The 25,825-nt window shown below is 44.6% G+C and overlaps 1 protein-coding gene and 1 long non-coding RNA gene across 4 annotated transcripts in view; one reads left to right on the forward strand and one right to left on the reverse strand.

Annotated features, from left to right (window-relative positions):
- PPP2R3A (protein phosphatase 2 regulatory subunit B''alpha) overlaps nt 1-10,146 on the reverse strand; it is a 170,504-nt gene extending 160,358 nt beyond the window's left edge. For 2 of the 3 annotated variants that reach the window (XM_075570332.1, XM_075570330.1), the window contains exon 1: nt 10,021-10,146. The gene's annotated coding sequence lies outside the window, so the exon portion shown is untranslated. Of the gene's footprint in view, nt 1-9,454; nt 9,480-10,020 lie in introns of those variants that run through there. The other variant, XM_075570331.1, reaches the window with a different exon arrangement.
- The window catches only part of LOC142465903 (uncharacterized), a 49,254-nt gene that overhangs the window by 2,173 nt on the left and 21,256 nt on the right, over nt 1-25,825 (forward strand). The gene's annotated exons all lie outside the window — the stretch shown is intronic.

The raw sequence follows: 25,825 nt of genomic DNA on the forward strand, positions 1-25,825 counted from the left end.
TGTCACCCACCCAGTCACTGTCACCCACCCAGTCACTGTCACCCACCTATCCACCCAGTCACTGTCACCCACCCAGTCACTGTCACCCACCCAGTCACTGTCACCCACCCACCCAGTCACTGTCACCCACCCAGTCACTGTCACCCACCCAGTCACTGTCACCCACCCAAGGGGGAGAGTGATGTGAGGTGCAAGGGGGGGAGAGGGATGTGAGGTGCAAGGGGGGGAGAGGGATGTGAGGTGCAAGGGGGGGAGAGGGATGTGAGGTGCAAGGGGGGGAGAGGGATGTGAGGTGCAAGGGGGGGGAGAGGGATGTGAGGTGCAAGGGGGGAGAGAGGGATGTGAGGTGCAAGGGGGGAGAGGGATGTGAGGTTCAGGGGGGGAGAGGGATGTGAGGTTCAAGGGGGGAGAGGGATGTGAGGTGCAAGGGGGAGAGGGATGTGAGGTGCAAGGGGGCAGAGGGATGTGAGCTGCAGGGGGGAGGGATGTGAGCTGCAGGGGGGAGGGATGTGAGCTGCAGGTGGTGGTGGGATGTGTGTGGGGTGTAGGGGGGTATTGTGTGTTTGATGTGGAGGGGGGTATTGTGTGTTTGATGTGGAGGGGTGTATTGTGTGTGGGTGAGGGGGAGAGATGGGGGTATGAGAGATAGATGGGGAGTATCGCAATGGTTGATAGTGTTGGGTTCTGGGGGAGATATGAGGATGATGATGGGTGCTGGAGGAGAGATGATGATGATGATGATGATGATGATGATGATGATGATGATGATGATGATTTTACCCGTGCGGCCCAATTTATTTTTCCTTGGAGCAGTTCGGCCCTTCGCACTTTACGAGTTGTGCAGGCCTGGTTTAAATGAAGGCGATTTTAAACCGGCCCACTAAATAATTCAAACTAAGAGGAAAAAGATGTTTTTATAAACATTTTGTATCCCTTCAGAGCTGGTGTTCCTATAGCAACTTTGTTCTATTTACTCCAACAAAGTCGTGTCAGAGAGATAAGCTCTGTATGTATGTATGTATGTATGTATGTATGTATGGAGATACAGCAACAGGGCACTCACTTATGAAGCAAAACAACATTAATAGTAATGGGTGCATACCGTCCAAAACAGGTAAATGAAGAAGCAAAATGGGACAGGCACACCTATGCAGAAAGGGTGCTATTTAATGACTGAATGTTTCGGCTCATGCAAGAGTCTTTCTAAAGCTCAATTAAACAGTGATAGACTCAAACCAAATATAAGCTATACCTCACCCAGTGACCCCAGAATTGACTCCAAAAAAGTCAACCCCCAGTGACATTGCAGGAGTGACATGAAGATCTAGACTAGAGGATCCCAAAGTGAAAACACAGCGCGCGCGCGCACACACACACACACACACACACACACACACACACTTCCATGTTAAGGCAAAACCTGACACTCGTTTTACTGTTTTAACAAATCAATAGATATTTTTAAAATGTCACTGAGGGGCCAAATACATCATTAAAAAAGTTATTTGTGCTTTATCTTAGAAGTGAAATTTCGAACCTTTAACCCTTCTACTGCCAGAGAGGCCTGCAACGCAATACAACATCAATTTTTCTCCCTCTGCAATGGCTCAAAAGGAAGTTTGTAAGGAATTATGCTCATGCCACATTTAATCAGATATTACTGTACTCTGAGTTTCCTCTTGGCCCAGTGCAACATTGAAATCAACAGGCACCGCTAAACAATAGCCTTTCCTCTGGAAATCGCAGCAGACTCACAGCTGCAAACATGATCAGAGAATCGCCTTGTTTAACATCCGTCTCCATGGAGAATTGCAGATTTTCATAACACACAAAAATGGTCATGTTGGGAAAAAATAACAAACTTAATATGATAAATTCCTATTTACCACAGCTGATAAGGGATAACATGGATTTCTGCATCCATTAGAGGTGGTGGGCCCTAAAAAACTGACCAATCTTGAAAATTACCTCAATGTTAATATGGCTTTTATAAACCATTTTTTGTTTTCCTAGCGGTTATTCATTTATATCTAATTATTATTTTAAAAGGCCTGAGCTGTTTTCCATGCAGAGTTCAAAGAGTCTTATAAGACAAGCAGTCTTATCCTGAGCTCCGCTGATCAGGCTGTTTAAAGTCCAGTGATACAATTTGAGAGGGGATTAGTAGCCAAAATTAATTTTGGGTTTGGGCTCATTTTTTAGAAGAAAAATAAATAAATCGAACAGTTTAAAATACAATGGACAGTGGAAAAGCCACAGGAGGGGTGAAAACGGACAACTTATTGTACAGTATTGTGATAAAAGAAAACATTTAGCAGGAACTGCACCTTTAAGACTGCATTTATAGTAACCGCGACAATGTGCACCATGAGAACAAATCTGTGGAAGTCAATGAGGGCGGCCATAGTGCGCGCGGGCGACTGCACTGCAGAATTTTCAAGCTACAAACGAATTTGTTTTTTTTCGTGTGGCAGCCGCGTCACGACCACGTCACCGGTTCGGCCAATGAGGGTGAACCAGCCACACCTCAGACCTGTGCAGGGATCGCTCGAGCGATAGGTACGTGCAATGCCACAAGCTCCCTCGCGAGCCTACTATAATCTCAGCCTTAGGCTGTGCTGATAGTGCCGGCGACGGCACGCTATGGTCGCTGGAAAAATAAAATTGAGATGACTTCCAGCGACCGCGACCATGCTGTCGCGCCACGCTTACTATAAGCGCACGCAACGGCAGCAATGCATGTTTTGATGCAACGTCACGTCACTGTCACCGTCGCTATAAGCGCAGCCTACGTCTCTCATCGTTTCCAAGGTTTATGTCAAAGCAATTTCAAAAACAAACCTGACATAAAGGCCCAGATCCACAAAAGGGTGGTAAAGTTTAGCACACCTTTAATCCCATTTATCTGATCTGGGCCTTAGCGCCAATGCATCGCTCCAATTTTGCATTGTGTGTCAGTAGGAGGCGTTAGGGAGACATTAGATGACAGAGATTATATAATAATAATATTTTTTATCTTATACCGTATTTCCTTGATTCTAAGGCACCATCGATTGTAAGACGCACTATTGATTTAATTACAGTTTTCGGGGGGGGGGAAGAAAACACTACCACATATGATTAATTCACTGATTAAGCCCCACACGTGTTCCTGCAGGAATATCTAAAAAAAATAAATTTAGAGGTCCTTAGTGAAGGGAGTTTGGAATCAATCCTTTACTTACAAGGTCTATCTTTGTCTTTATAGTCACATGTCAATGTACTGAATGCTATAGCTGAAACTGTCATAGATGAATCCAGTGCCGTTGGTGCTGTGTTTGTGCTTCATGAAAAGGAAACTCTACCAACCCAGGTAAAAACAGAATATACAAAGAGGAAAAACTAAAAAAAAAAAAAAAAAAAAAATCATCAAGTACTAATAGGTCACAAATCCTCGTGATGGGGCAAAAGATCAGTGTAATGAATTGAGGTGTGCAAAAAAACTGTCCAAAGTTCCTTCACAAAATGTTAAGCGTTTTACCCCAAAATTGAACTACATGTGAAATGTTTAGCCAAGTCTCAAAGGGCCAATAAGGTTGCCAGATAAGTATTCATCTAAATACTGTATCACCAGATATTTATTAAAAACATGGTGTTTGACTTAAGGGAAGGAATGCTGAACAAAGATATATATATATATATATATATATATATCTAGACTTACTGTCCCTGCTGCCAAATAAAGCTATACAAATTCTCCAGCAGCCCCCCCTTTTTCAAAGACATCGATTCTAAGACATCTCCCGATTTCAGACATGTTAAAATGTGAATAAAAGATGTGTCTTAGAATTGAGGAAATACGGTATATCCCTGATATTGTATGCAGCACTGTACATATAATCAGTCCCTGCCCCGTAGAGTTCACAATCTAATTTTGGTGCCTGAAGCACAGGGAGACTTGCACATGACACCGCAATTTGAACTGAGACACTCCTTTACCTATTATAATGGGACCAGTTAAAAGTCTCCCCTAAAATAAAAATTATTTTCTGCCCTATAAAAAAAGAAATATATATTTTTTCGGGTCCTGCTAATTGGGTTAATCAGATTTAGCTTTTTGACTTAATATGGCATCTTCTTTTTTTTAAAGGAATTAACTGACAATTTGCTTGTAGACCAAAAGGTCCTGATCCACAAAAGGGTGCTAACTTTTACACGCCATTCATATCAATGGGAGTAAAGGTATGATGCTAAAGTTTAACACCCTTTTGTAGACCTGGACCAAAGTCTGATCACAACAGAGATTAGGTAAATATTATAAAAAACAAAGCATTTGGGAAAGATTCCACAAGCACCTACATTGAATCCAGTAAACATATCACTGCCATTCCTTCGTTCCGGTTCTAAGGCAGATTGCCCTCAGCAATGAAAAGTACTAAAGACAGGTAGTACTGTACTAATAATTAGATAATTTCTTTCTTAAATGGCACTGAAGCCGTAGAAATCTATTTTAGCATAATTTTTTTTAAACTCAATGCTTCCATGGGAAACGTTTGGGAGGGTTTTTACAATCTGTAACTAACACCTTTTGCTGAGAAGTCTGTTTGAAAAAACTCAAACCTACAGGTAAATTGTTTGTGCTGTAGTAATTATGATGCTATTAGCATCATTCATTTTACAGGGTACCAATAAGTTAAAAAAAAAAATTCTTTGAGGAGCAGTTCCACAGTGCCGGTCTCAAAAAAAAAAAATGTTTAAACAACCTTATCTGTGAAATTAGCTTTCATTGAAAGATTTAATCCCCCTTAAAGTAACAGTCCAAGCTGCTGTATGTGGATCAATACAATCCACACAATGATAAGTAATTAGCTAAGTTGCCGATCGATCCATTCTCCTGTTATCAATCGGTGAAGATTCTGCTTCGGGGTTCACTAAATGGCCGTCAGTGCAGCAGAAGACGACCAAAGATGCAAAGTTCTGTGTGGAAGATCATGTGACCAGACAGTCACTAGATACAATTGGTGCACTGCTAGAGAGGGCAGGGCTCAAAAAGGGGTGTGGCAGAGCCTGTTTCAGAAGAGGAAGGGGATGTGAATTTGTAAATGGTTGCTATAGAAACAAAAATGTTTGTTACATTATAATACATTAAAAATGTCATTTAGAGTTGTTTAAAAAAAATGCTACATGTATTTTCTCATAGTACAAAACTGATTTAAACACACATGTAGGATATTGCTTGGTCTGCAGCTTTAAAGTAACTGTTTTACTTATTTGTATCTTGTGAAAAACAAATACAGCTCAACCCCCTTATAATGCTGTTCTTGGGGTCCAAAGAATCCCATTGTGTTATAAGTGGATCGCGTTAGAAATAAGGTAAAATTGTATGCATTGTACAATAAAGTATTTAAGATACCAATAATCGTGTTGTAAAGTATTCATAAATATGAAAATTGGGAGCCACGCTTGCATTGCGTTATAAGCAGATTCACATTATATTGGATCGCATTATAACGGGGTTGAGCTGTATATGTTTTATTCTCCAGGGACACTGAATTCAAGCATATCAACTGCTCCTGTTGATCTGTTTGACTAACAGAGGCTGCATAGGCCGCGCTTATAGTGACGGCGACGTGACCGATGACGTCACGCGTTGCCATTTGCAAAAGTTGTGTTTAGGTTTTGGGTGGCAGCCAGCAACGTCATAAAAGGGGAGGGTAGAGGGACGGAGAAGCTCCCGATTGGCCGCAAGGAGAGACTGACGCCCCCAAAAAATCAAATAACAGTGATTACCAGCTTTCTGGTAGCACTGTCGCTATCGCATGCACTATAAGCGCACGCGACGGCAACAATGTATTTGTTTTGCCGCGACGGCACCGTCGCTGGCACTTTAAGCGCAGCCATACTTTGCAAACAATTGGCAAAAACAATCAAACTCAAAACTGACAAAAATCTCCTCACCAAAAAACACTAGATAAAGATTATAAATCCCTCCCACAGCTTTTACCCTGGAAAAGTTAAAGTTTTAACCTATTTGTTTATAGTTTTTTTAAAGGTGTTAAATCAGTTCCATTTAACCTATTAAACGTGTCACTGTCCTTAGTTCAGTTTTAAGTCACAACGCTGAGGCTTCTATCTTAATTACACAGGTGGAGCTAAGAATACAACATCAACAGCATAAGAGATAAGAATCTAGTGGAAAGGTCACTTGTAGTGTAAATACAAACTAGTTATGTTATACCCGAGATCTGCATATAATTCCGGATTATTGTTATTACTATGGTACCTAGTGTCCCGTCATCTAAAGAAGCTGAAAAGTAAACAGCAAATATCAAACATTCCCTACAATAGTTAGTATATTTAATGAAAATTTCAATAGTAATAATAATAATAATAATAATAATGTACCCTGTACTGGTTGGATCCTTCTTTTGCGAGGTCAAAAGGGGTCAGACAGGCGAAATATGATGTACACACATTTTAGCCTGCAATGCACTGCTGACCTCATTTAACCACTGCACAAATTCACGAACACAAACCGATACGTGCATAGATACATACACTGATAAACTGATCCATCGATACACAATGATACACACACAGCTAAATCGATACACAAGCAAGAAAACACAGCTAAATCAACATACACACACACGCGCTTTTGATAAAACTGATACACAAGCATACACACGGATAATGATACACACACACACACCGATACACAGATACACAGATTCACACGCAGACACGCTCGCTGATAAACCAATACACAAACAAACACGCTGATAAAGCGATACATACACATAGTGTACCCAGACACGCTGATAAACCAGTACACACACACACACACAAATATATACAGATCTGCACACGCACACTCAGAGATACAGATAGACCCCCACATAAATCAGTGATGTTTCTGTAGTGTAATACGTGCCACAAACATAAGGAAAGAAAAATCAATTCATCTCTAAACTTCAATAAATAATTCTGCTTTATACAAAGAAATTATAGAAAAAAAGCCACATCTATCCAGTCAGTATTCCAGCCCCAAAGAATTTCATACTCCCTAGTTTCTATTGATCAAAAAATAGCAACCCCACAAACATTACCACAACATGTATGCTTATACAGTATACTGTACACACTGCTGATAGTGCAAGCTTGGGATGTGTCTGGGGCTGTCCCGCTACTGCTGATCAACCACTTAGTTGTATTTATTTAATCATCATCATTTACACGTGTGATCAAGTTATTGGTGTATAATGAGTTATCGGCCTGCTACATTATCGTGCGTAAATAGATGTTAATGTCTGATATGCCGATTACTGTCTTGTCAATCCGTTGCACTGTACTGCGCTTTGAAGCATGTTGGTGCATTAGAAATAAATGAAGACTAGAAGAACGGTACATTGAGATTCCTTTGCAATGCGTGGCTGGCAGCAAAAGGCTTAGATTTGGGTGAGCAATTTTAAAAACAAACAATAATTACCCTAATAACAATGGATGAAGTCCCTATAAAAAAAAGTAGCGGTGCTTTCTCTATAGGCATTAAACATTAAGGGATGTCCCTTTATAGGGTTAGTACAATATTACAAACTATAATAGACGTCATTTAATAGGGTGTGCACAATATTATAAACATTGAGGGATAGCATCCTACAGAGCTTGTACAATATTATAAACATTGAGCGATGTCGTCTTATAGGGTTTGTACATTATTATAAACATTGAAGGAAGTAATATATTAATAAGGAAGAGTGTTCAACTAAATCCTTTTATATTAAAAAAAAGAATAAAAGGATAATCCCTGTGTAGCCTGAGGGGGCAGATGATTTGTGCAAGAGGGCGATACTGCTTGTATCAGGGATCCCATGCAATGCCAGTATGAGAATACCACTGACGCCTGTATGGGGAAGTGATATGCACTGAGGACTGAAGCAGTGCATGCACATGTTGGTAGTGAGTACCCGTCAGGGTTGCACATGTTGGTAATGAGTACCCGTCGGGGTTGCACATGTTGGTAGTGGGTACCCGTCGGGGTTGCACATGTTGGTAGTGGGTACCAGTCAGGGTTGCACATGTTGGTAGTGGGTACCAGTCAGGGTTGCACATGTTGGTAGTGAGTACCAGTCGGGGTTGCACATGTTGGTAGTGGGTACCAGTCGGGGTTGCACATGTTGGTAGTGGGTACCAGTCGGGGTTGCACATGTTGGTAGTGGGTACCAGTCAGGGTTGCACATGTTGGTAGTGGGTACCAGTCAGGGTTGCACATGTTGGTAGTGAGTACCAGTCAGGGTTGCACATGTTGGTAGTGAGTACCAGTCAGGGTTGCACATGTTGGTAGTCGGTACCAGTCAGGGTTGCACATGTTGGTAGTGGGTACCAGTCAGGGTTGCACATATTGGTTATGAGAAACTGTCATGTTGGTAGCGAGTACCCGTTAGGGTTGCACATGTTGGTAGTGGGTACCTGTTTTCAGTTGCACATGTTGGTTATGAGAAACTGTCATGTTGGTAGTGGGTACCAGTCAGGGGTGCACATGTTGGTAGTGGGTACCAGTCAGGGTTGCACATATTGGTTATGAGAAACTGTCATGTTGGTAGTGAGTACCCGTTAGGGTTGCACATGTTGGTAGTGGGTACCAGTCAGGGTTGCACATGTTGGTAGTGGGTACCAGTCAGGGTTGCACATGTTGGTAGTGGGTACCAGTCAGGGTTGCACATGTTGGTAGTGGGTACCAGTCAGGGTTGCACATATTGGTTATGAGAAACTGTCATGTTGGTAGTGAGTACCCGTTAGGGTTGCACATGTTGGTAGTGGGTACCTGTTCTCAGTTGCACATGTTGGTTATGAGAAACTGTCATGTTGGTGGTGAGTACTATCAGGGTTGCACATGTTGGTAGTGGGTACCTGTTCTCAGTTGCACATGTTGGTTATGAGAAACTGTCATGTTGGTGGTGAGTACTATCAGGGTTGCACATGTTGGTAGTGGGTACCTGTCAGTACAGTACATGTTAGTATTGAGTACCTGTCAGTGCAGTACATGTTAGTAATGAGAATCTGTCAGTGCAGTATATGTTAATATTGAGTATCTGTCCGTACAGTACATGTTAGTATTGAGTATCTGTCAGTGCAGTATATGTTGGTATACAGTATCTGTCAGTGCAGTACGTTAGTAGTAAGTACATGCTGTAAGTGTACATGTTTGTAGTGAGTACCTATCAGTACACATGGTACATACAGAATTGGTACCTGTCAGTGAATGTTGGCAGTGAGTACATGTTGGTAGTGAGTATCTGTCAGTGTATGTTGGTTGTGAGTACCTGTCAGTGTATGTTGGTAGTGAGTACCTGTCAGTGTATGTTGGTAGTGAGTACCTGTCAGTGTATGTTGGCAGTGAGTGCCTGTCAGTGTATGTTGGCAGTGAGTACATGTTGGTAGTGAGTATCTGTCAGTGTATGTTGGTAGTGAGTGCCTGTCAGTGTATGCTGGCAGTGAGTGCCTGTCAGTGTATGCTGGCAGTGAGTGCCTGTCAGTGTATGCTGGCAGTGAGTGCCTGTCAGTGTATGCTGGCAGTGAGTGCCTGTCAGTGTATGCTGGCAGTGAGTGCCTGTCAGTGTATGCTGGCAGTGAGTGCCTGTCAGTGTATGCTGGCAGTGAGTGCCTGTCAGTGTATGCTGGCAGTGAGTGCCTGTCAGTGTATGCTGGCAGTGAGTGCCTGTCAGTGTATGCTGGCAGTGAGTGCCTGTCAGTGTATGCTGGCAGTGAGTGCCTGTCAGTGTATGTTGGCAGTGAGTGCCTGTCAGTGTATGCTGGCAGTGAGCGCCTGTCAGTGTATGCTGGCAGTGAGCGCCTGTCAGTGAGTACCTGTTAGCAGTAAGTGCCTGTCAGTGTATGCTGTCAGTGAGCGCCTGTCAGTGTATGCTGGCAGTGAGCACCTGTCAGTGAGTACCTGTCAGCAGTAAGTACCTGTCAGTGTATGCTGGCAGTGAGCACCTGTCAGTGAGTACCTGTCAGTGAGTACCTGTCAGCAGTAAGTACCTGTCAGTGTATGCTGGCAGTGAGTAGAAGCCAGGGCTCCTCTCTGTACATCCTCTCCGCTCCGCTGTTGAACACATCTGCCGCTCTCTCCCCCTCCACTCGGCAACCACCACACGTCACGTGACCTCTCAAGTTTACGGCCCCGCCCCCTCTCCACGTGCAGGGTGTGTAGCTGCCCCGGGGGGAAGCGCTGGACCAGGGTGGGGGCGGGGAAAGAAGCCGAGGCGCTCAGCCAATGGGAGCCCAAAGGGTTAGGGGCGGGGAGACGAACACAGACACACAGGAGCTTGGCCAATGGCAGCAAGGACAATGTGGGGGCTAGGTCGCGGGCAATGCGGCGCGTGCATGAGCTCGCGCGCTGGCACGAGACGAGAGAAACGCTCGTTCCCACCTTTTTTTGTGTGTTGCGTTTAACCCCTTTCGCGCCATTTTGTATTTTGTGTGAAAGCTCTAATTAAAATTATAATAAACCCAAAGAAATGTGGAAGTGATTAATTCTCTTCAATGTTGCTCAGGAAATCCTGGGCAGAGGAGCTTTTAGTACACAAGTTCAGCTGTAACTACATTCATATTAATAACTGTATATATCATATATTTTGAAATTAAATGGCTAAGAGATCAGAAAAAATCATAATTTGTTAGCACAGTTTATTATTAATAACACGATTACAATATATATGTTGGAATACATTATTTTTATCACTGATGTCATACACTTCAAATTAACACCTTTCAAGTGTACAGGTATATTTTTTTTAATTTGGTATTTATTTGTCATTAATATTTTTCAAAAATTCCCTTCATTATGAGGATGTAATCCTTCATTCTTATCACAATATCTGCTGCAGACATCTTTGTCTTCAGTGGATCAAAGTACTATAAGAAATAGCAAAAATAATAATAAATGTTCTGTATGTATGTCCTAACCCTAAGCAGTAGCAGCATGTTTCCTATTTCATATCGGATGAAAAATGTAAACTTTTGTGTTTCTCCCTTAAAAAATGTCCCTCGTGTCTTTTGAAATCCGCTGAAGTTGAAGAGGTCTTTCATATTTTTTTGATAGCATAGCTCACCAAAAAAAACAATAATTTATACGTTGGCCAATAAGGCAGCGTTAATGTTAGCAGAACAACACAAACCTTTTAAATATGGTGTGAAAAAGGCATAAAGACTTGAAGCTGCATTTGCAGCATCTTAAACATGGCGGCATTGTGCCTAATATTAATATTTAATCCTTTTAAATAATGGAGCAAAGCTCTTTAGACCTCATACAACTCTACAAAGACTAAGATCATTCTGTAAAGTGCTGCATATTGTTTTCACTAATATAATATTATACATGCCGACATCCCTTTGCCATTAAAAAAGGTAATTTGTCATTAAAAACGTATTTGTAGTCAGTAGTACCCCATAACCATCATTACATTTTGGGGCCTGTGTACTGTGTTGTATCCCCAGTGTTAGAATTATTTCTGCTGGTAGATAATTGACTAGTTTTATTGTATTCAACATTGAGGCATTAAACCAAAACAATGGCTGCTTCTGCCACTGACTAGTGCATTGTGTAAATCCCACTTCGCCAGTTCTGTGAAATTACGTTGATGTCTGGGACACCTGGACCGTACTGTGTTACAAGGGACGTGATCAAAGTGATAACATGGAGACTTTCAGTTCATAATATGTTTTTTCAATGTAACCCCCATTCAATGGGGTTACCAGTTTGTTGCAAGGGGCAGGGTTGCTGCCTCTCCTGGTTTGACCTGGAGACTCCGGGCTCCGCTAACCAATCTCTGGGTTTATATTTAAAATCTCCAGGTGAGGTGCGCAAACTGGGGGGCGGCAGCGGGAAAAGAGGACAAAGGACCGCCACAGAGAGGCTCAGGGCGGCAGTCAGAGTAGTTGGAGGGCAAGAGCAAAGCAGGGCAACAGGGGAGGATAGCCAGGGACGAGCACGGCCCAGCGGTCCGATCTGGAAGTATTCACTGATGTCTCGGGCAGCATCTCCCTATGCATGCTCCCTTCAAAATGGCTGCAAAATTTCAAATGGCATTGTGTTGCCATGACAACGGGACATCACGTGACGGCGCCGTGCAGCGTCACGTTGCCATGGCACTGCCGCATTGCCATGACACTGCTGCATTGCCATGACAACATGATATCATGATGTCTCATGGCGCAGTGACATCATGTGATGGCGTCGCATTGGCATGACAAAGGGACATGTGAAGTCGCGCAGCCATTTTGACGGGAGCATGCAGGGGGCGATACTGCAGCCAGAGAAAGTAAGACAATTAAGTATATAAATAAACTTTAAAAAAAAAAAAAGTCTCCGGGTTATCGTTCAGCAGAAGGTGGCAACCCTGGCAAAGGGTTAATAGAGCAGTATATGTTAGTATATGCTGCCATCGGGATACTGATGTCACAGGGCAGTATATAGGATAGGAGGAAAGTTCTGGAAGGCTAGGTTCCTGGAGGATAAGAAGAGAGGAGCCTCAGGAAGGAGAGATAGGGATTAGGTAATAAGAGAGATCACGCCCCCTTTGTTTGTTATGTTACAGATAGGGACAACGGAAACACACAGGTCCCAGAGAGAGGTGGGATAGACACGCCACAGAGGCCCACATGCAGAGAGCTCCCGGGTGTAAGCCGAACAGCTCTACAGGTGGATCCACATATGGTCTCTTCAACTTGTATGGAAGTGGCAGTTCCCTATCAGGAATGATGTATATTCTTTACCTGCACAGACCCCGGGCAGGATGCAAGTATGGGCCCAAAGTTAACTGGGTATAACCAGAGTTGCCACCTTCTAGTGACGGCCACCCAGAGATTTTTTACCGCTTACCTTCAACGGTGTCTCCTGGAATCTTCCCCCTTCTCTTTAACTCTTCCCAATATGGCTGCGCAGCATCACATAACGCTGTGTTGTCATGACAATGGGACGCTACGTGACGTCAAGTTGCCATGGCAACGGGACACCTTATGGCGCATAGGCATCACGTGGGGTGCCGCATTACGTCATGATGTCACGTAGCATCTCGTTGTCATGGCAACGTACGTCACGTAATGCGTATACGTCACGTAGCGTTCCTGTTGGCATGGCAACACGGGCCATTTGGCGATGTGCGGCTATATTTAGAGAGCATGCCGGGAGACGCTGTCCGCCCAGGGTTCCCGCCACCCGGAGGTTTACTAGGTAAACCCGTAGCCCAGAAATACGAGGCCGAAATCCGTAGTCTTTGAGTGAAACCTGGAGTCGTGGCAACCCTGGGTATAACGGACGTTACTCCAAAGGGGGGCCGGGTCGAATACAAGTACCAGCCAAGTATATGCACCTCCCTCTGAGTGTTAAGACTGGGAACCTAGGGAAGTACTGTGTCATGAGGAACAAAGAGTGATGTAAAGCAACGAACAACTATGTCAGCTATGTTGTGTATGTGTGTGAGGTGTCCCCACATCTGGGGACCTGAATAAAGATTGAGTTGAACTACAAAAGTTCCTGGCACTGGTCATTTTCACCCTTGCTACGTCATCACCCAGCCGTTTGAATCCATCACCCTGAAATGAGGTAAGCTATGTCGAGCAGCCAAATATTACACACCAATGTAATCTCCCTAGAAGCGGGCAGGGAGGGTTATTTATTTATACAATGTTTTACCAGGACGTAATAAATTGAGAGTTACCTCTCGTTTTCAAGTATGTCCTGGGCACAAAGTTATGATGACATGTTACAAATACATAGTTACATTAAGTGAACAGGGTTATACATTATATATAAAGACATTGCATGAACAGTTAAAGATAAAGTAAGTTATTGGCGTATGAAACAGTTACAGACCACATTCAAATGTGAGACAGCTTTAGTTTATAAAGATTTAGGCAGAGATTATACTACCTACGCGGCCGCGCGCGAATGAGCCCACGACGCGCGCACTCCTGCAGCCCCAGCGATCTGTGAACTTGGCTGCCGGAGATTGGGGAGGCGATGCGGGGGTGTGGCGGAGGCGTCATGAAGCTGGTTCGCCCTCATTGGTTGAACCAGGTCATGTGACGCTGACGTCACGCGGCAGCCGTCTGAAAAGACAAAAAAATGTTGTCTTCACAAATAGCTGCCACGTCAACGCGCTACATCGCCGGCAGGCGCGCTGGCACTTGGCTAACTGCAATAGCCAACTATGGAAGTGTGCTTGATGGGTGCGCGCACACAAGCGTGCACGTAGCGACTCAGCTACTATAAACTGGGCCTTATACTGGTGGTGGTTTTGAGAGTCTCAAGTAGGCTGTTCCAGTTGTGGGGTGCACGGTAAGTTTCAAAACAACAATAAACAATTATTTTTTCTAAAGAACAAGAAGACCACTTAATCTTTCAAACTGTAATATACCTGTAATAAACACAGATTACTGTATGCAAACCTTTGCATTTAATTGTATACAAACGCATAGAACTGAAGAGGAGGAGAATTCCTTGGGACACAAAAATGCTGAAATACCAGTAAACCCTTAGTTACTAACAAAGCTTATTTTATTAGGGTCTTTGGATGGTTTGAGTAAAGGGGGGGAGGCCTCTCATGCCAAATAAAATCTTTGGTATGGTAGATAAAATGAATGTTTTTTGCAGGGCTCAATCTCTCACTGGAATTCCATATCTGGTCGCTATGTTTAGTTTTCACCCTCATTGAGCCATGTCCGTCTGCGGGCGCCCGCGCACGCCACCACACAAAGCAGTCAGCGGGACATGGAGATAACATCTGCAGAGATATGTATTGGACAATAAAAAATTCCTTGGGATGAACTGTGATCAGAGGCTTGTGTGCCTGTGCTTTTCATTTCTATTATTATAGTTGATTCGGCAACATAGTCTGCAGCGCGGTACAGAAGGGGAGCAGAACTATTTCTCTACTCCTGTATCTGAACTGGTTCAGGAAACTCATTACAGCTTATACGGTATATCTGTAGCCCTGGTAGGTTTTGGGCTATTATTCTGTCCTCCTCCTGGCAGCAATCCTTGGTAAGGGCAGGTTTGCCAGGAGTAATCATGGGGTTTCCCCACACCTTCTGCAGCTCAGTGAGTCACAGAGATGGTAGTGCAATCAGGCCTGGTGTCCATTCGGGGGCAAGGGGCTGGTTCTTACTGGATCTGTACTTAATGAACTGTACTTCCTGATTTAGATCCGTTGTCTCTACCTTTGAGAGAGACTGGTTTACTGAAACCAAGCTGTCAGAGCTCTGGCAATTTGAGGCCCTCCTTTAAAGGAGTGGAGGGAAACCATTTCCTCTTATTCTTGTCTTCAGGAATCTACATCCACCCCCAAATACATACAACCCTCCATCCCCAAATACATACAAAACCACCCCCCCCCCCAAAAAAAACCCCAAACACATACAAAACTCTCCCCACCCCCCAAATACATACAGAAACCCTACCCCCAAATACATAGACCCCCCCCCCAATACATTTTACCACCCCCCAAAACATCCTAAAGGTGAAGACCTGAGTGAGGAGCAGGTATTCAGTGTAAGCTGTGCACTGCTGTGATTCAGAGAAGAAAACTGAATAAAGAGAACCTGTGTTTTATTATACTTTTGGCCTGAGAGTGAAGTCTATTGGGAAGAAGGGAAATAGATTCTCCTGCAGAGACTTCTCCCAATACACCTGGGGGCTGCAAGGGATGGAGACGCTGCACCTGTGAGTACGATTCGGGCAAGACCCCCAGAAGCCTGTCCTGTCATTCCCCTATAACACCATGTGGGAGACTCGGGGCCTCCTGTTACCAGTAGGTTTGCACCACACTCAAAGTAGTAACCAGAGCAAGTTTCCCCGAGATAGGCCCTATGTGAGATTGGGGAGGCGGGGGGTGTTGGTGTCAGTGAGGAAGGCCCGCAGCCAGAGTTTGCTACCACTCCGGGTTTGACCCAGAGACTACGGGTTTTGCCCACGTATCTCCGGACTACGGGTTTACCTTGTAAACCTCTGGTTGGCGGTGTGCGGTGGCGTCCTTCTGGCATCCTCGACTGCCTCTCCCCCTGCAACTCCTGTCAATATGGCTGGGTGGTGTCAAATGGCGCCGCGTTGCCATGACAACAGGAACGCAACGTGACGCCACAGCATCCCTTGACACCTGTTGCTATGACAATGGGACGCTACATGACATCACGCGGCGTCGTGTTGCCATGACAACGTGAAGTCTCATGATGCCTCAGTGCCATAAGGCGTCCTGTTGTCTTGGCAACTTGACGCCACTGATCGGGATACTGATCCCAATGAGAAAGACTAATCTCAGAAGCGGCCTAGTTGAAATGGACTATAAAGGATGCTATACATGACATGGCCAATGTTTTTATGTAGAAAAGTTCCTGGCGCCCATCATTCTTCCATCTATTTCCAGCCTGCATGGATCCAGCACTCTGACAAGGTATGAGAGACTAAGCACAGCCATGTATATAAGGCCTCGTCCAGGGTGGAAACAGGCGCGCTGGCGCTCTAGCGCTGCGCCTTGCGCCGGCAGTGCTCCTGGCCGGCTAGGTGCGCACGCGTCTGGGTGTACGGCCCCGACTTCACGGAGCTGGTTCACCCTCATTAGGCGAACCGCTCACGTGACGCGCTTGCGAGCGGCAAAATCAATTTTGCTTGCTCGGCAAGCGGCTGAGCGCCGAGCAGGCGCACCCCCCCTGCTCACGCAGGCCACGTGCATTGTCGCAACGTGTCCAGGGTGAGCGCGCGCGCCCGCTCAGCACCACCCTGGACGAGGCCTTATCCATCTGATCTAAATTCCGTTTAGAGCCGAGCAAGGAGGGTTACACATCATATGTACGGATTCACAGAACGACCTTCAGAACAGGGACTTCTAATGCCTTCAAAATTATACTGTATGCGCAGCACTGCATACCTTGTTAGGTCTATTTGGGCAAAAAAAAAAATGTGTTTTAAGTGGTTTGTAGGCCTCTCTGGCGCTTAAGAAGGGATTTTTTTGGCACAACATGAAAAAACAAAATGATAACGATAGACGAAGGACTGAAAAACAGCCAGGTAGTGGAGTGATAGAAATGACAGCGGTGCTTTTTATGTATTCTCATACAAATTGCAATGCTCCACTACACTTTATTTTCTCTGACAGACTTAACAAGTTCTGTGCCAGAAAAAAAACCTGGAATGTGTAAAAATTTGTCTGGAGAAAAAAAAGTGTGCTATAACCTGGGAAACAAGCCCAGCAGCCAGATGAGGTATTCGTAATTCCTCACGACATTATAACCTCTGAAATGTAAATCTTTGGCCAAAATATCTTGTGTTACTCCAAACCTATTGATTCACTTTAAAGTGTGATTTATTAAAGATGGGTGCTATCAAAGTGTATGGGGGGGGAAATGATTCTCACTGATATCAGAATAAGTGACATGTGAGATGGCCGTCCCTTGGCATACCTTCGGTAAAACGCTGCCTAGGGGCGGCAGGTCTAGGGGGCGGAAAAAAGGAAAATGTAGCAGTGCTGCTGCTTTCCCTTAACATATGTATGTTTGAAGCAGGGGGTCTCCGGAGCTGGACCACATCATTTAGGCTCCAGGCACCCTCTACTTCCTGAGATACTTACCTCCATAGGGGGTGCCGGTATGGAGTGTGTGTGTTTGTGTGTAAGTAGCAGTGTGTGTGTGTGTGTGTGTGTGTGTGTGTGTGTGTGTGTGTGTGTGTGTAAGTAGGAATGTGTGTGTGTAAGTAGGAATGTGTGTGGGTGTGTGGGAGTGTGTGTGTTTGTGTATGTAAGTGGGAGAGTGTGTGTGTGTAAGTGGGAGAGTGTGTGTGTAAGTTTGAGTGTGAGTGTGTGTGTGTGGGGGGGGGTAGAGTGTGTGTGTGTGTGTGTGAGTGAGAGAGTGTGTAAGTGGGAAAGTGTGTGTGCGTGTAAGTTGGAGAGAGAGTGTGTGTGTGTATAAGTGGGAGTGTGTGTTTGAAAGTAGGAGTGTATGTGTTGTTTGTGTGTGTCTAAGTAGCAGTGTGTGTGTGTGTGTGTGTGTGTGTGTGTGTGTGTGTGTAAGTAGGTGTGTGTGTGTGTGTGTGTAAGTGGGAGTGTGTGTGTGTGTGTGTGTGTGTGTGTGTGTGTGTGCGTGCGTGCGTGTGTGTGTGTGCGTGCGTGCGTGTGTGTGTGTGTGTGTGTGTAAGTGGGAGAGTGTGTGTAAGTGGGAGAGTGTGTGTGTGTGTAAGTGGGAAAGTGTGTGCCTGTGTAAGTGGGAGAGTGTGTGTGTGTGTAAGTGGGAGAGTGTGTGTAAGTGGGAGAGTGTGTGTGTAAGTGGGAGAGCGTATGTGCGTGCACGCGCAAGTGGGAAAGTGTGAGGGGGAGCGTAAGGCAGAGAGTGAGGGGGGAAGAGTGATGGGGTGACGGGAGGGAGGGGAGAGAGATGGGCAACGGGAGAGGGGGGGGGGAGAGAGAGACGGGGGTAAGGGTTGGGGTTCCAAGAATTCCAAAATTGAATTCTGGGGTTCCCCAAATAAAAAAAGGTTGAAAACCACTGGCCTACTGGGTCAACCAATGTGTGTGAATGGGAGAACTTGGCTTTTAAGGAGACTGATCCTACAGACGTCTATGGAACAATTTGTTTGTAGGAGGATGAACCTTGTTTTTAACAGGCTGATAATATATAAATCTATGGGGGTATATGATGTGTGTGAGTGATCTTCACTTGTAAGAGTGTGACCCTATAAAAGTCTACGAGACAACTAATGTCTGTAGGGGAGCGGGTCTGACAGGGGAGATGTCTAGTGCCCCTGTCTATAGCCTTCCACTGGCCTCAACACTATAAGTCCTGATAGGAACAGTAGCAAAAAAGAAAAAAAGAAAGAAAGCAGCGCACTGCTGAGAGCCAGGTGGTATAAAAATCTTTATTCAGCAATAAACATCACCCATGGAGGTGTGCAGCCTCCTACGCGTTTCAGACACAAAGTCCTTTAACACTCCTTGTTTCTTTCTTTTTTTGCTACTGGACATCTTTATCAGCGGCTGGACACACCATTATAGACTCGTGGAGGCTCAGAGAGTGGGTAAGGTTTAGCCAAGATTTTATTAATTAAAGACCGTCTTATGATATATTGTGCGTTATGGACAGTTATTAATTCCAGGATGTGCTATATATGTATTCCTCCAATGAGATGACATCAAGGTGATTTATTATCACTTTTGATTGTTCTCTCCAGGAGATGTGATATCCATGGATTACTGGTCACTCACACTAGATACTGTACGCCACCCACTCCATACTAGAGTCATATTCCAGAGTTCTATTCACAAATATTATTGATGACAACGTCGTGATATTCCTAAATTAATTGGAGCACCCAATGCCCTATATATATATTCGAACTTTCCTGATAGAAACAGGCAGTGTTGGGGTTAAACTCCTGCACAGGGCCTAGCCTGCAGTTGCTCCTGGATAGCTACAATGTTGTCATATCCAGGGGCAGGCCTAAACCGGAAGTTTAGAGTGTCATACCTGGGGAGGGTACTGACTGGGTCACATGCAGATGGTGTGATGCCTGTTATGGAGCAGGGTTACAAGCCCCTACCCCGGGTATAAAAGCTGACACTTCACCAAATTGTGGCGGTGTGTGTCTTCCCTCCCTCAGTGGAGTGGGAGTGATTCCCCTTGCACCATCAGGGGGCGAGGGAGCTAAGGAGGGGCTCTTGGGGCCTCAAGTGGGGGGCGGGGGGGTGTGTGCTACATATATGCTTGTGAATCTGTGGGTTATTGATTACTTTTAAAAATGACTTAACTTACTGCTGTAAGAGAAAATGTATCGGGATGAGACATGTGTGATTGAGCGCTTATTTTAAATTTTATTTCGAGATGAAAAGCAAAAGTATTTGATTTTCTTTGCTTTTGACTTGAATGAGAAGGTGTTTTCCAGTCTTGTAAGATGTCATATGAAGTTATCGAGTAGCACCGCTTAGTAAATATGGGCCTGAATCCTTGTAGTCGTGATACCTTTTAATAAAAACTCTATAATTCTTTATAGATAAAGTGTAGTGTACAGAGCTTCTGAAACCTTACAGTATTCAAGTTACTGTATTCGTTAAGATATTTATGAGGTTTGGATAGCTCTGTACATGCGAAGAAGAGACCTGTGAGGTTTCGAAAGTTCTGTATATGTGAAGAAGAGACCAATGAGGTTTGGAACGCTCTGTAAACACGAAGAAGAGACCTGTGAGATTTGGAATGATCTGTGCACATGAAGAGACCTGTGAGGTTTGGGAGGTTGGGTACACTTTCATTTAATCTATGAAGAAGTGTGACGTTGTTTCATTAAAAGGTATCACAACCTGCAACTAACCCACACTTCTCCATGACCAATATGGCTACAAGGACTTTGAATTACACAGAAAGCTTCCAAACTGAGTCCCTACAAATTCAGGACAGTCCAAGAAATTCAGGACAGCTGGCAAAGCCTAAATTAAAACCATGAATACCGTAAGGGGGGAGGACGTGAAACACATACAGTACATACATGCCATTCAGCGTTGTTTGAAAACAAAAAAAACGCTACAAGTATTTTTTCGTAGTACATAACTGATTTATTAAAAAAAAACAAACACATGTAGGATATTGCTTGGTCTGCAGCTTTAAATTGCCCTAGTCAAAATAAACAGCAATAGAGTCAAAACAAGCTGCCAAGAGGTAATTTCGTTTTTTTAACGACACCCAATAAAAAAAACCTCTGACCCACTAAAGCTGGATTTCCAGCAAGGTAAAAGTCGTGAGGTGTTTAACAGGTGTGTAACATTTGAAAGGTTTCCTAATAGGTTAACCCTTTCTGTGCCGGAGAGCCCTGCAACACGCTCCGACGGGAAAAGGGTTAAGGGGTTATAAGTTAACAAGGCAGGGATGATGCAATGGTTTTATTGAAGCCCAAATCCACAAAGCTAAATAAGTCAGGGCTCATAACGACTCGTTACCAAAATCAGTAACGGATGTTATGTTCCCTGAGGTTAACGCCAGTCCACACAGCTAATTCTAAGCAAAAACAATGGTTGTTAGTTATTTCATTAACAGAGGCTTGACGGCATGGGAAGTTAGCGCTGCTTTGCGCTAGCTTCAAATGACATGGTGTTAAGATTATCTTACGCAAAAGTGGCGTTCCTCCCATCCAGACCCTGTATACGTGCTTAATTAAAGTTAAAAAGGAGATGACGGGAGAGGGAAAGAACCCCCGGAAATAACTATGTTTGCTAAATCATCCCTAACTGTGGTCTAAGGCGTTGGTCCCAGTCAGCACTGTGGCACGCGCGCCCGGCCAGGGGGGCGGTGCGTGCACAGCGCTAACCGCGATCTGCGGTCTTCCAGGGAGAGAGGGAGATTGCGACGGGAGGGGGCGTGGTGGGGGTTTTGCGGGGGCGTGGCCATGACCTCACGCGGCTGTTTCGCCCTCATTGGGTGAACCGCCGGCGGGGGCGTGGTCACGCCTCCGTCGCAAGTTCTAAACTCAGTTTCATTGAGTTTAAAAAACCTGGCAGTATGGCGCGGCTGCACCTTCAGCGGGAAGGTGCGTACTGGGCCCAGCCCCATTGTGGGGCGGTGCTTATACGCACCAGTCACTGGGACCGCAGCCTTACACTTATCCAGGCCCATCTGTAAAAGCCTTATTTCAGGGTCTGGACGTGAGTAGCGTCAGGTTTAGCCCTCACCTAACGCAGAGTTATTTGTAATAGCAGCATACGAAAGACAAGTTAGAATAAAATATATTACAAATACTTAATCAGGGATAAGAAAATGTAAGCAATAGGGCAAGTTAATCTCTGCTCCAAATAACGATCAATCTAACTCTAAGAAGACATGAAAACATTGGCTGTTTTTTTGGAGGGGGAGAGCTTGGCCTTTAATTTCAATATTCTCCAAGGAGAGCGACATCATTAGAGAAATTAGAAACTGAATCCGTTCAGCATTTCATCCGCATTTTCCCAGGCTTCGGGAGGAAGCCGCAGTATTTGTGTAAGCTGATCTTCCGAGGAGATACTCCTGGTCCTCAAACTCGGCATGTAGAGACATTGTATAAAAACTGACACGGGCGAGCTGTGTAACCTCCCAATACATGCTGCTTCCATCTGCGGGAAATGTGAGAAAAGACGCAGGTCCGTAGCCCTTATGGGGTTGTTGGGGGGGGGGAGGGGGATGGACCTTAAAATGTTGAAACACTGAATTTTACATCAGAACCACACGGCATCCAATCCGGGCTCATAACGTGACGTTATCTAGAATTGGAATGGACATTATGTTACCTGAGGTTAATGCATATAGCTATTTATATGCCATTGTATATCATAAATAGACGTTGTATATCTCATTAGCACAGGCTTAACATCACGGTATTGTAGCATAACGTTGTGTTATCTTCCAACAACGTGATGTTAAGTATGTCTTAGTATTACTCCGATCCAGACACTGAAATAAGGAGGATTCTCTACTATTTTAGTAGAGCATGCATTAAAGCTGCAGTTCAAGCAATATCCTACTGTACTGCACCGACACACTTTATTCGAGCAAATACCCAGTATGTACCTGGCAGATACCTGGAATGCGCCGCTCCTCACCTCTGACAAGCCCCGTTGCGTTTGCCTTCCCAGCCTGGGTTCATGCCTGGCTGACGGGCGGCTAATCTGTTAAATGATAATGATAAGGATTTAATAGGCTGTAATGCTTCGCGTGTCTACCAGATGGCATAAATTCATGAATTGTAATGCAGTATATATATATATACTGTGCAGTATTGCAGCCAGTGGGAATAAAATGCTTAAATCCCTGCATGGAAAATACCTCAATGCACTCGGGCAGAAAACAGTAACAAACCTCAATACACCCGGGTATACCCGAATTCGTGGGACTAGCCAAGCTCGAATAAAGTGTGTCGCCAGTGTACGTGTTTTTTTTAATTTTATTTTTTAAATAAATCAGGTCTGTACTGTGAGAAAATACTTGTAGCATTAAAAAAAATAATTAAAAAACAATTGTAAAGACATTTTTAATGTATTCTAATGTAACAAGCATTTTTGTTCCTATAGCAACCATTTACAGTCACATCCCTTTCCCCTTCTGGTACAGCATCACCTTTTTGAGCCCTGCCCTCTCTAGCATTGAACCAATTGAATCTAGTGCCTGCCTGGTCACATGATCTTCCTCACAGAACTTTGCCTGTCAGTGCAGCAGAAGAGGACCAAGATGCATTTAGTGTACCCCGAGCCAAATCGGCAGCGATCTATTACAGGAGAACGAATCGATCAGCAACGTATCTAATCACTTGTCAGTGTGTAGATAGTATAATTTTTTTTTTTTTTTTTTAAAACACAGCTTGAACTGCAGCTTTAATTAATATTCGTCCCAAAACACTCCTCAGTACAATGTACTAAAAAAAATCTGTACAACCAAAAAAAGTAGAAAGTGCATCAAAATCGCCTGGCACATTCAACTTGACATGAAGTCTGGTTATATTGTTTTATTATGCAGGTTTACAAAATGTATTATTTTCACAGTCTGGCTATTACAAATAATATTAAACTGATCATTTATATAATTTAACTAATACACAATTCTGTTTTAATTCAAATTGTATCAATCAGATATTCAAAATGAGGGATGCTTTAAACTTTTAAACAGCAAACTGCGTCATGTGAATGAAGTCACATGACGACCTTCATGTATATATTTGTATCTTTATTTATATAGCGCCATCCATGTACACATCCCTTTACAGCAGTAACACACGTGACATCATAAGAATAAGCGCTTCATACATAAAAGTATACAAGAAAAAGGAGTCCCTGCCCTGAAGAGCTTACGATCCAAGTAGTGAGAACGTACACATATAGTAGGGGGTGTTATGGTATGTGTACCTGTAAGGGATCATGTTAAATGCATATGAGATGTATAGTATCAGCCAGCGGGGCTATGAAAATGCTTCATTAAAGAGGTGTGTTTTAAGATGGGCCTTAAAAGGTGGAGAGAGAAGGTGCTAGTCGCATATTGAAGGGAAGGATATTACATAGGTGTGGGGCAGTAACTGAGAAATGTTTTAGGGGGGGGGGGGGCTTTAGATACCCTTACAATTAGTTATTTTGGTGAGGTCTTGTCATGGGAGAGGGGGTTTGGCCCGGTATTAAAGGGTTTACACCCCATTTCGTGTCTTTTCGTGATGTCTTCATTTGACCCTGTATTGCTGAATGAATTGCCAATCCTGTACCTGATTGCTTCATTGTCCAACCCTAAGTAAGTGTCTATACCTTGTCTGTTATTTGTACCCTCTTGTGTGTTCTCCTTCTTTAAGGAATAAACTATATTTATTATATCTAAGTCGTGTTCAATTCAACCCAGATATTTGGTGTATATTATACCCTGTCACAAGTTACCATGACAGGACTGTTTCAGTGGAGTGAGCAGTATGGAAGCCAGATCGTAGAGGATCTAGGAGAGAATAGGAGGTAAGAAAATGAAGCAAACCAGAGAATACAAGGCGTTCAAGGAGTTTAGAGGCAAAAGGCAGGAGGGAGACAGGGCGATTGTTAGACAGGTAGGGTCAAGCTTGCTGTTGTTGAGTAAAGGAATAACTGTTGCAAACTTGAAGGAGGTGGGAAAGGTACCAGAACTCAGGAAGGAGTTGAAAATATGTGAGTATATTGATTCGAGTGGGAGCATGAGGTTTGAGGAGATGGGAGTGAATGGGGTCAAGAGGACACGTGGTAGTGGGTGAGGAGGAAATCCGAAACAACACGTTTTCTTCATTGACAGAGGAAAAAGAGTCAACAAAGGCAGCAGTTGAGTTAGGAAGAGTAGGTGAAGAATGAGGAGGATACAGAGGGGATGCCTTGCCTTAGTTGGGGAATCAAAAGGCCAGGCGTTTGGTGATCCGCAGCTCTCTTCTCCTCTGGTGCAGCGCCTCCATTCCCACAGGGCCTATCACCACCTCAGGTAGGACTATAAAAACAGGAACTCACGCTTTATTCAGCACAGCAATAGATTACAGCATTTGCATCAATGATATCTCCTTCTTCTTGTCCCTGGACTCAACCCCTAGGGCTTGAGGCCCCAAAGGTCTATCCCAATCTGCCACACTCCCTGGTGGAGTATGGGGTAGTTGCTCCCATTCCCCTGAGGGAGGGAAGGCCTGGAACCAGGTCTCTGGTCCAGGATCGTATAACACACCCCACTCCCAGAAGGGGAGAGGGTAGAACAGACACTAGAATTTGGCTGCAGTTCCTTTTTGTTACCAGGGGAGAGGCCCCAGGTCTCAGCCCACTATGGGCGGTACCTAGGCCTCAGGCACACACCCCTGTCACTCAAGGGAGCTGCTTACTGCAGCAAGGCATAGATTTAACCCTAACACTGCCCGCGCTAGTACCAGGGCTTACGTACCAGGGAAATTAGTAGCCCAGGGGGTTACCTGGCTTCTTGGCCTGAGTAGAGAGTCAAAGACAGAGAAGAGGAGACGTGTGTAAGGCCTCGGCCAGGCTCCCTGCTTGCTCGCTGAGGCGCGCTGAGGCTCAGGGAAAGCGGGTGCTTTCCCTGGCCTTGCGGTTGCTTACCACACGCGCTGTCAGCGGGCCGTCAGGGGGCGGGCCGGGGGCGGGCGCGTCACTGGCCGAGGGCGGGCCAGTGATGTCACGGAGCTGGTTCGCCCTCATTGGGCGAACCGCTCACGTGACCGGCCTGTCGTGCCGGCAAGCGGGGGAATTTTAAATTCCCCTAAGACCTGCGCTTCCGCTAGCGCGTGGAAGCGCAGGTGAGCCCCTACTAAAGCCGCTCTAATTGCGGCTATAGGGGCTCAGTGCTGAGCGGCAGCGCG

This window comes from Ascaphus truei, chromosome 14 (assembly GCF_040206685.1).
Source record: "Ascaphus truei isolate aAscTru1 chromosome 14, aAscTru1.hap1, whole genome shotgun sequence".
NCBI classification, from domain to species: Eukaryota; Metazoa; Chordata; class Amphibia; order Anura; family Ascaphidae; genus Ascaphus; species Ascaphus truei.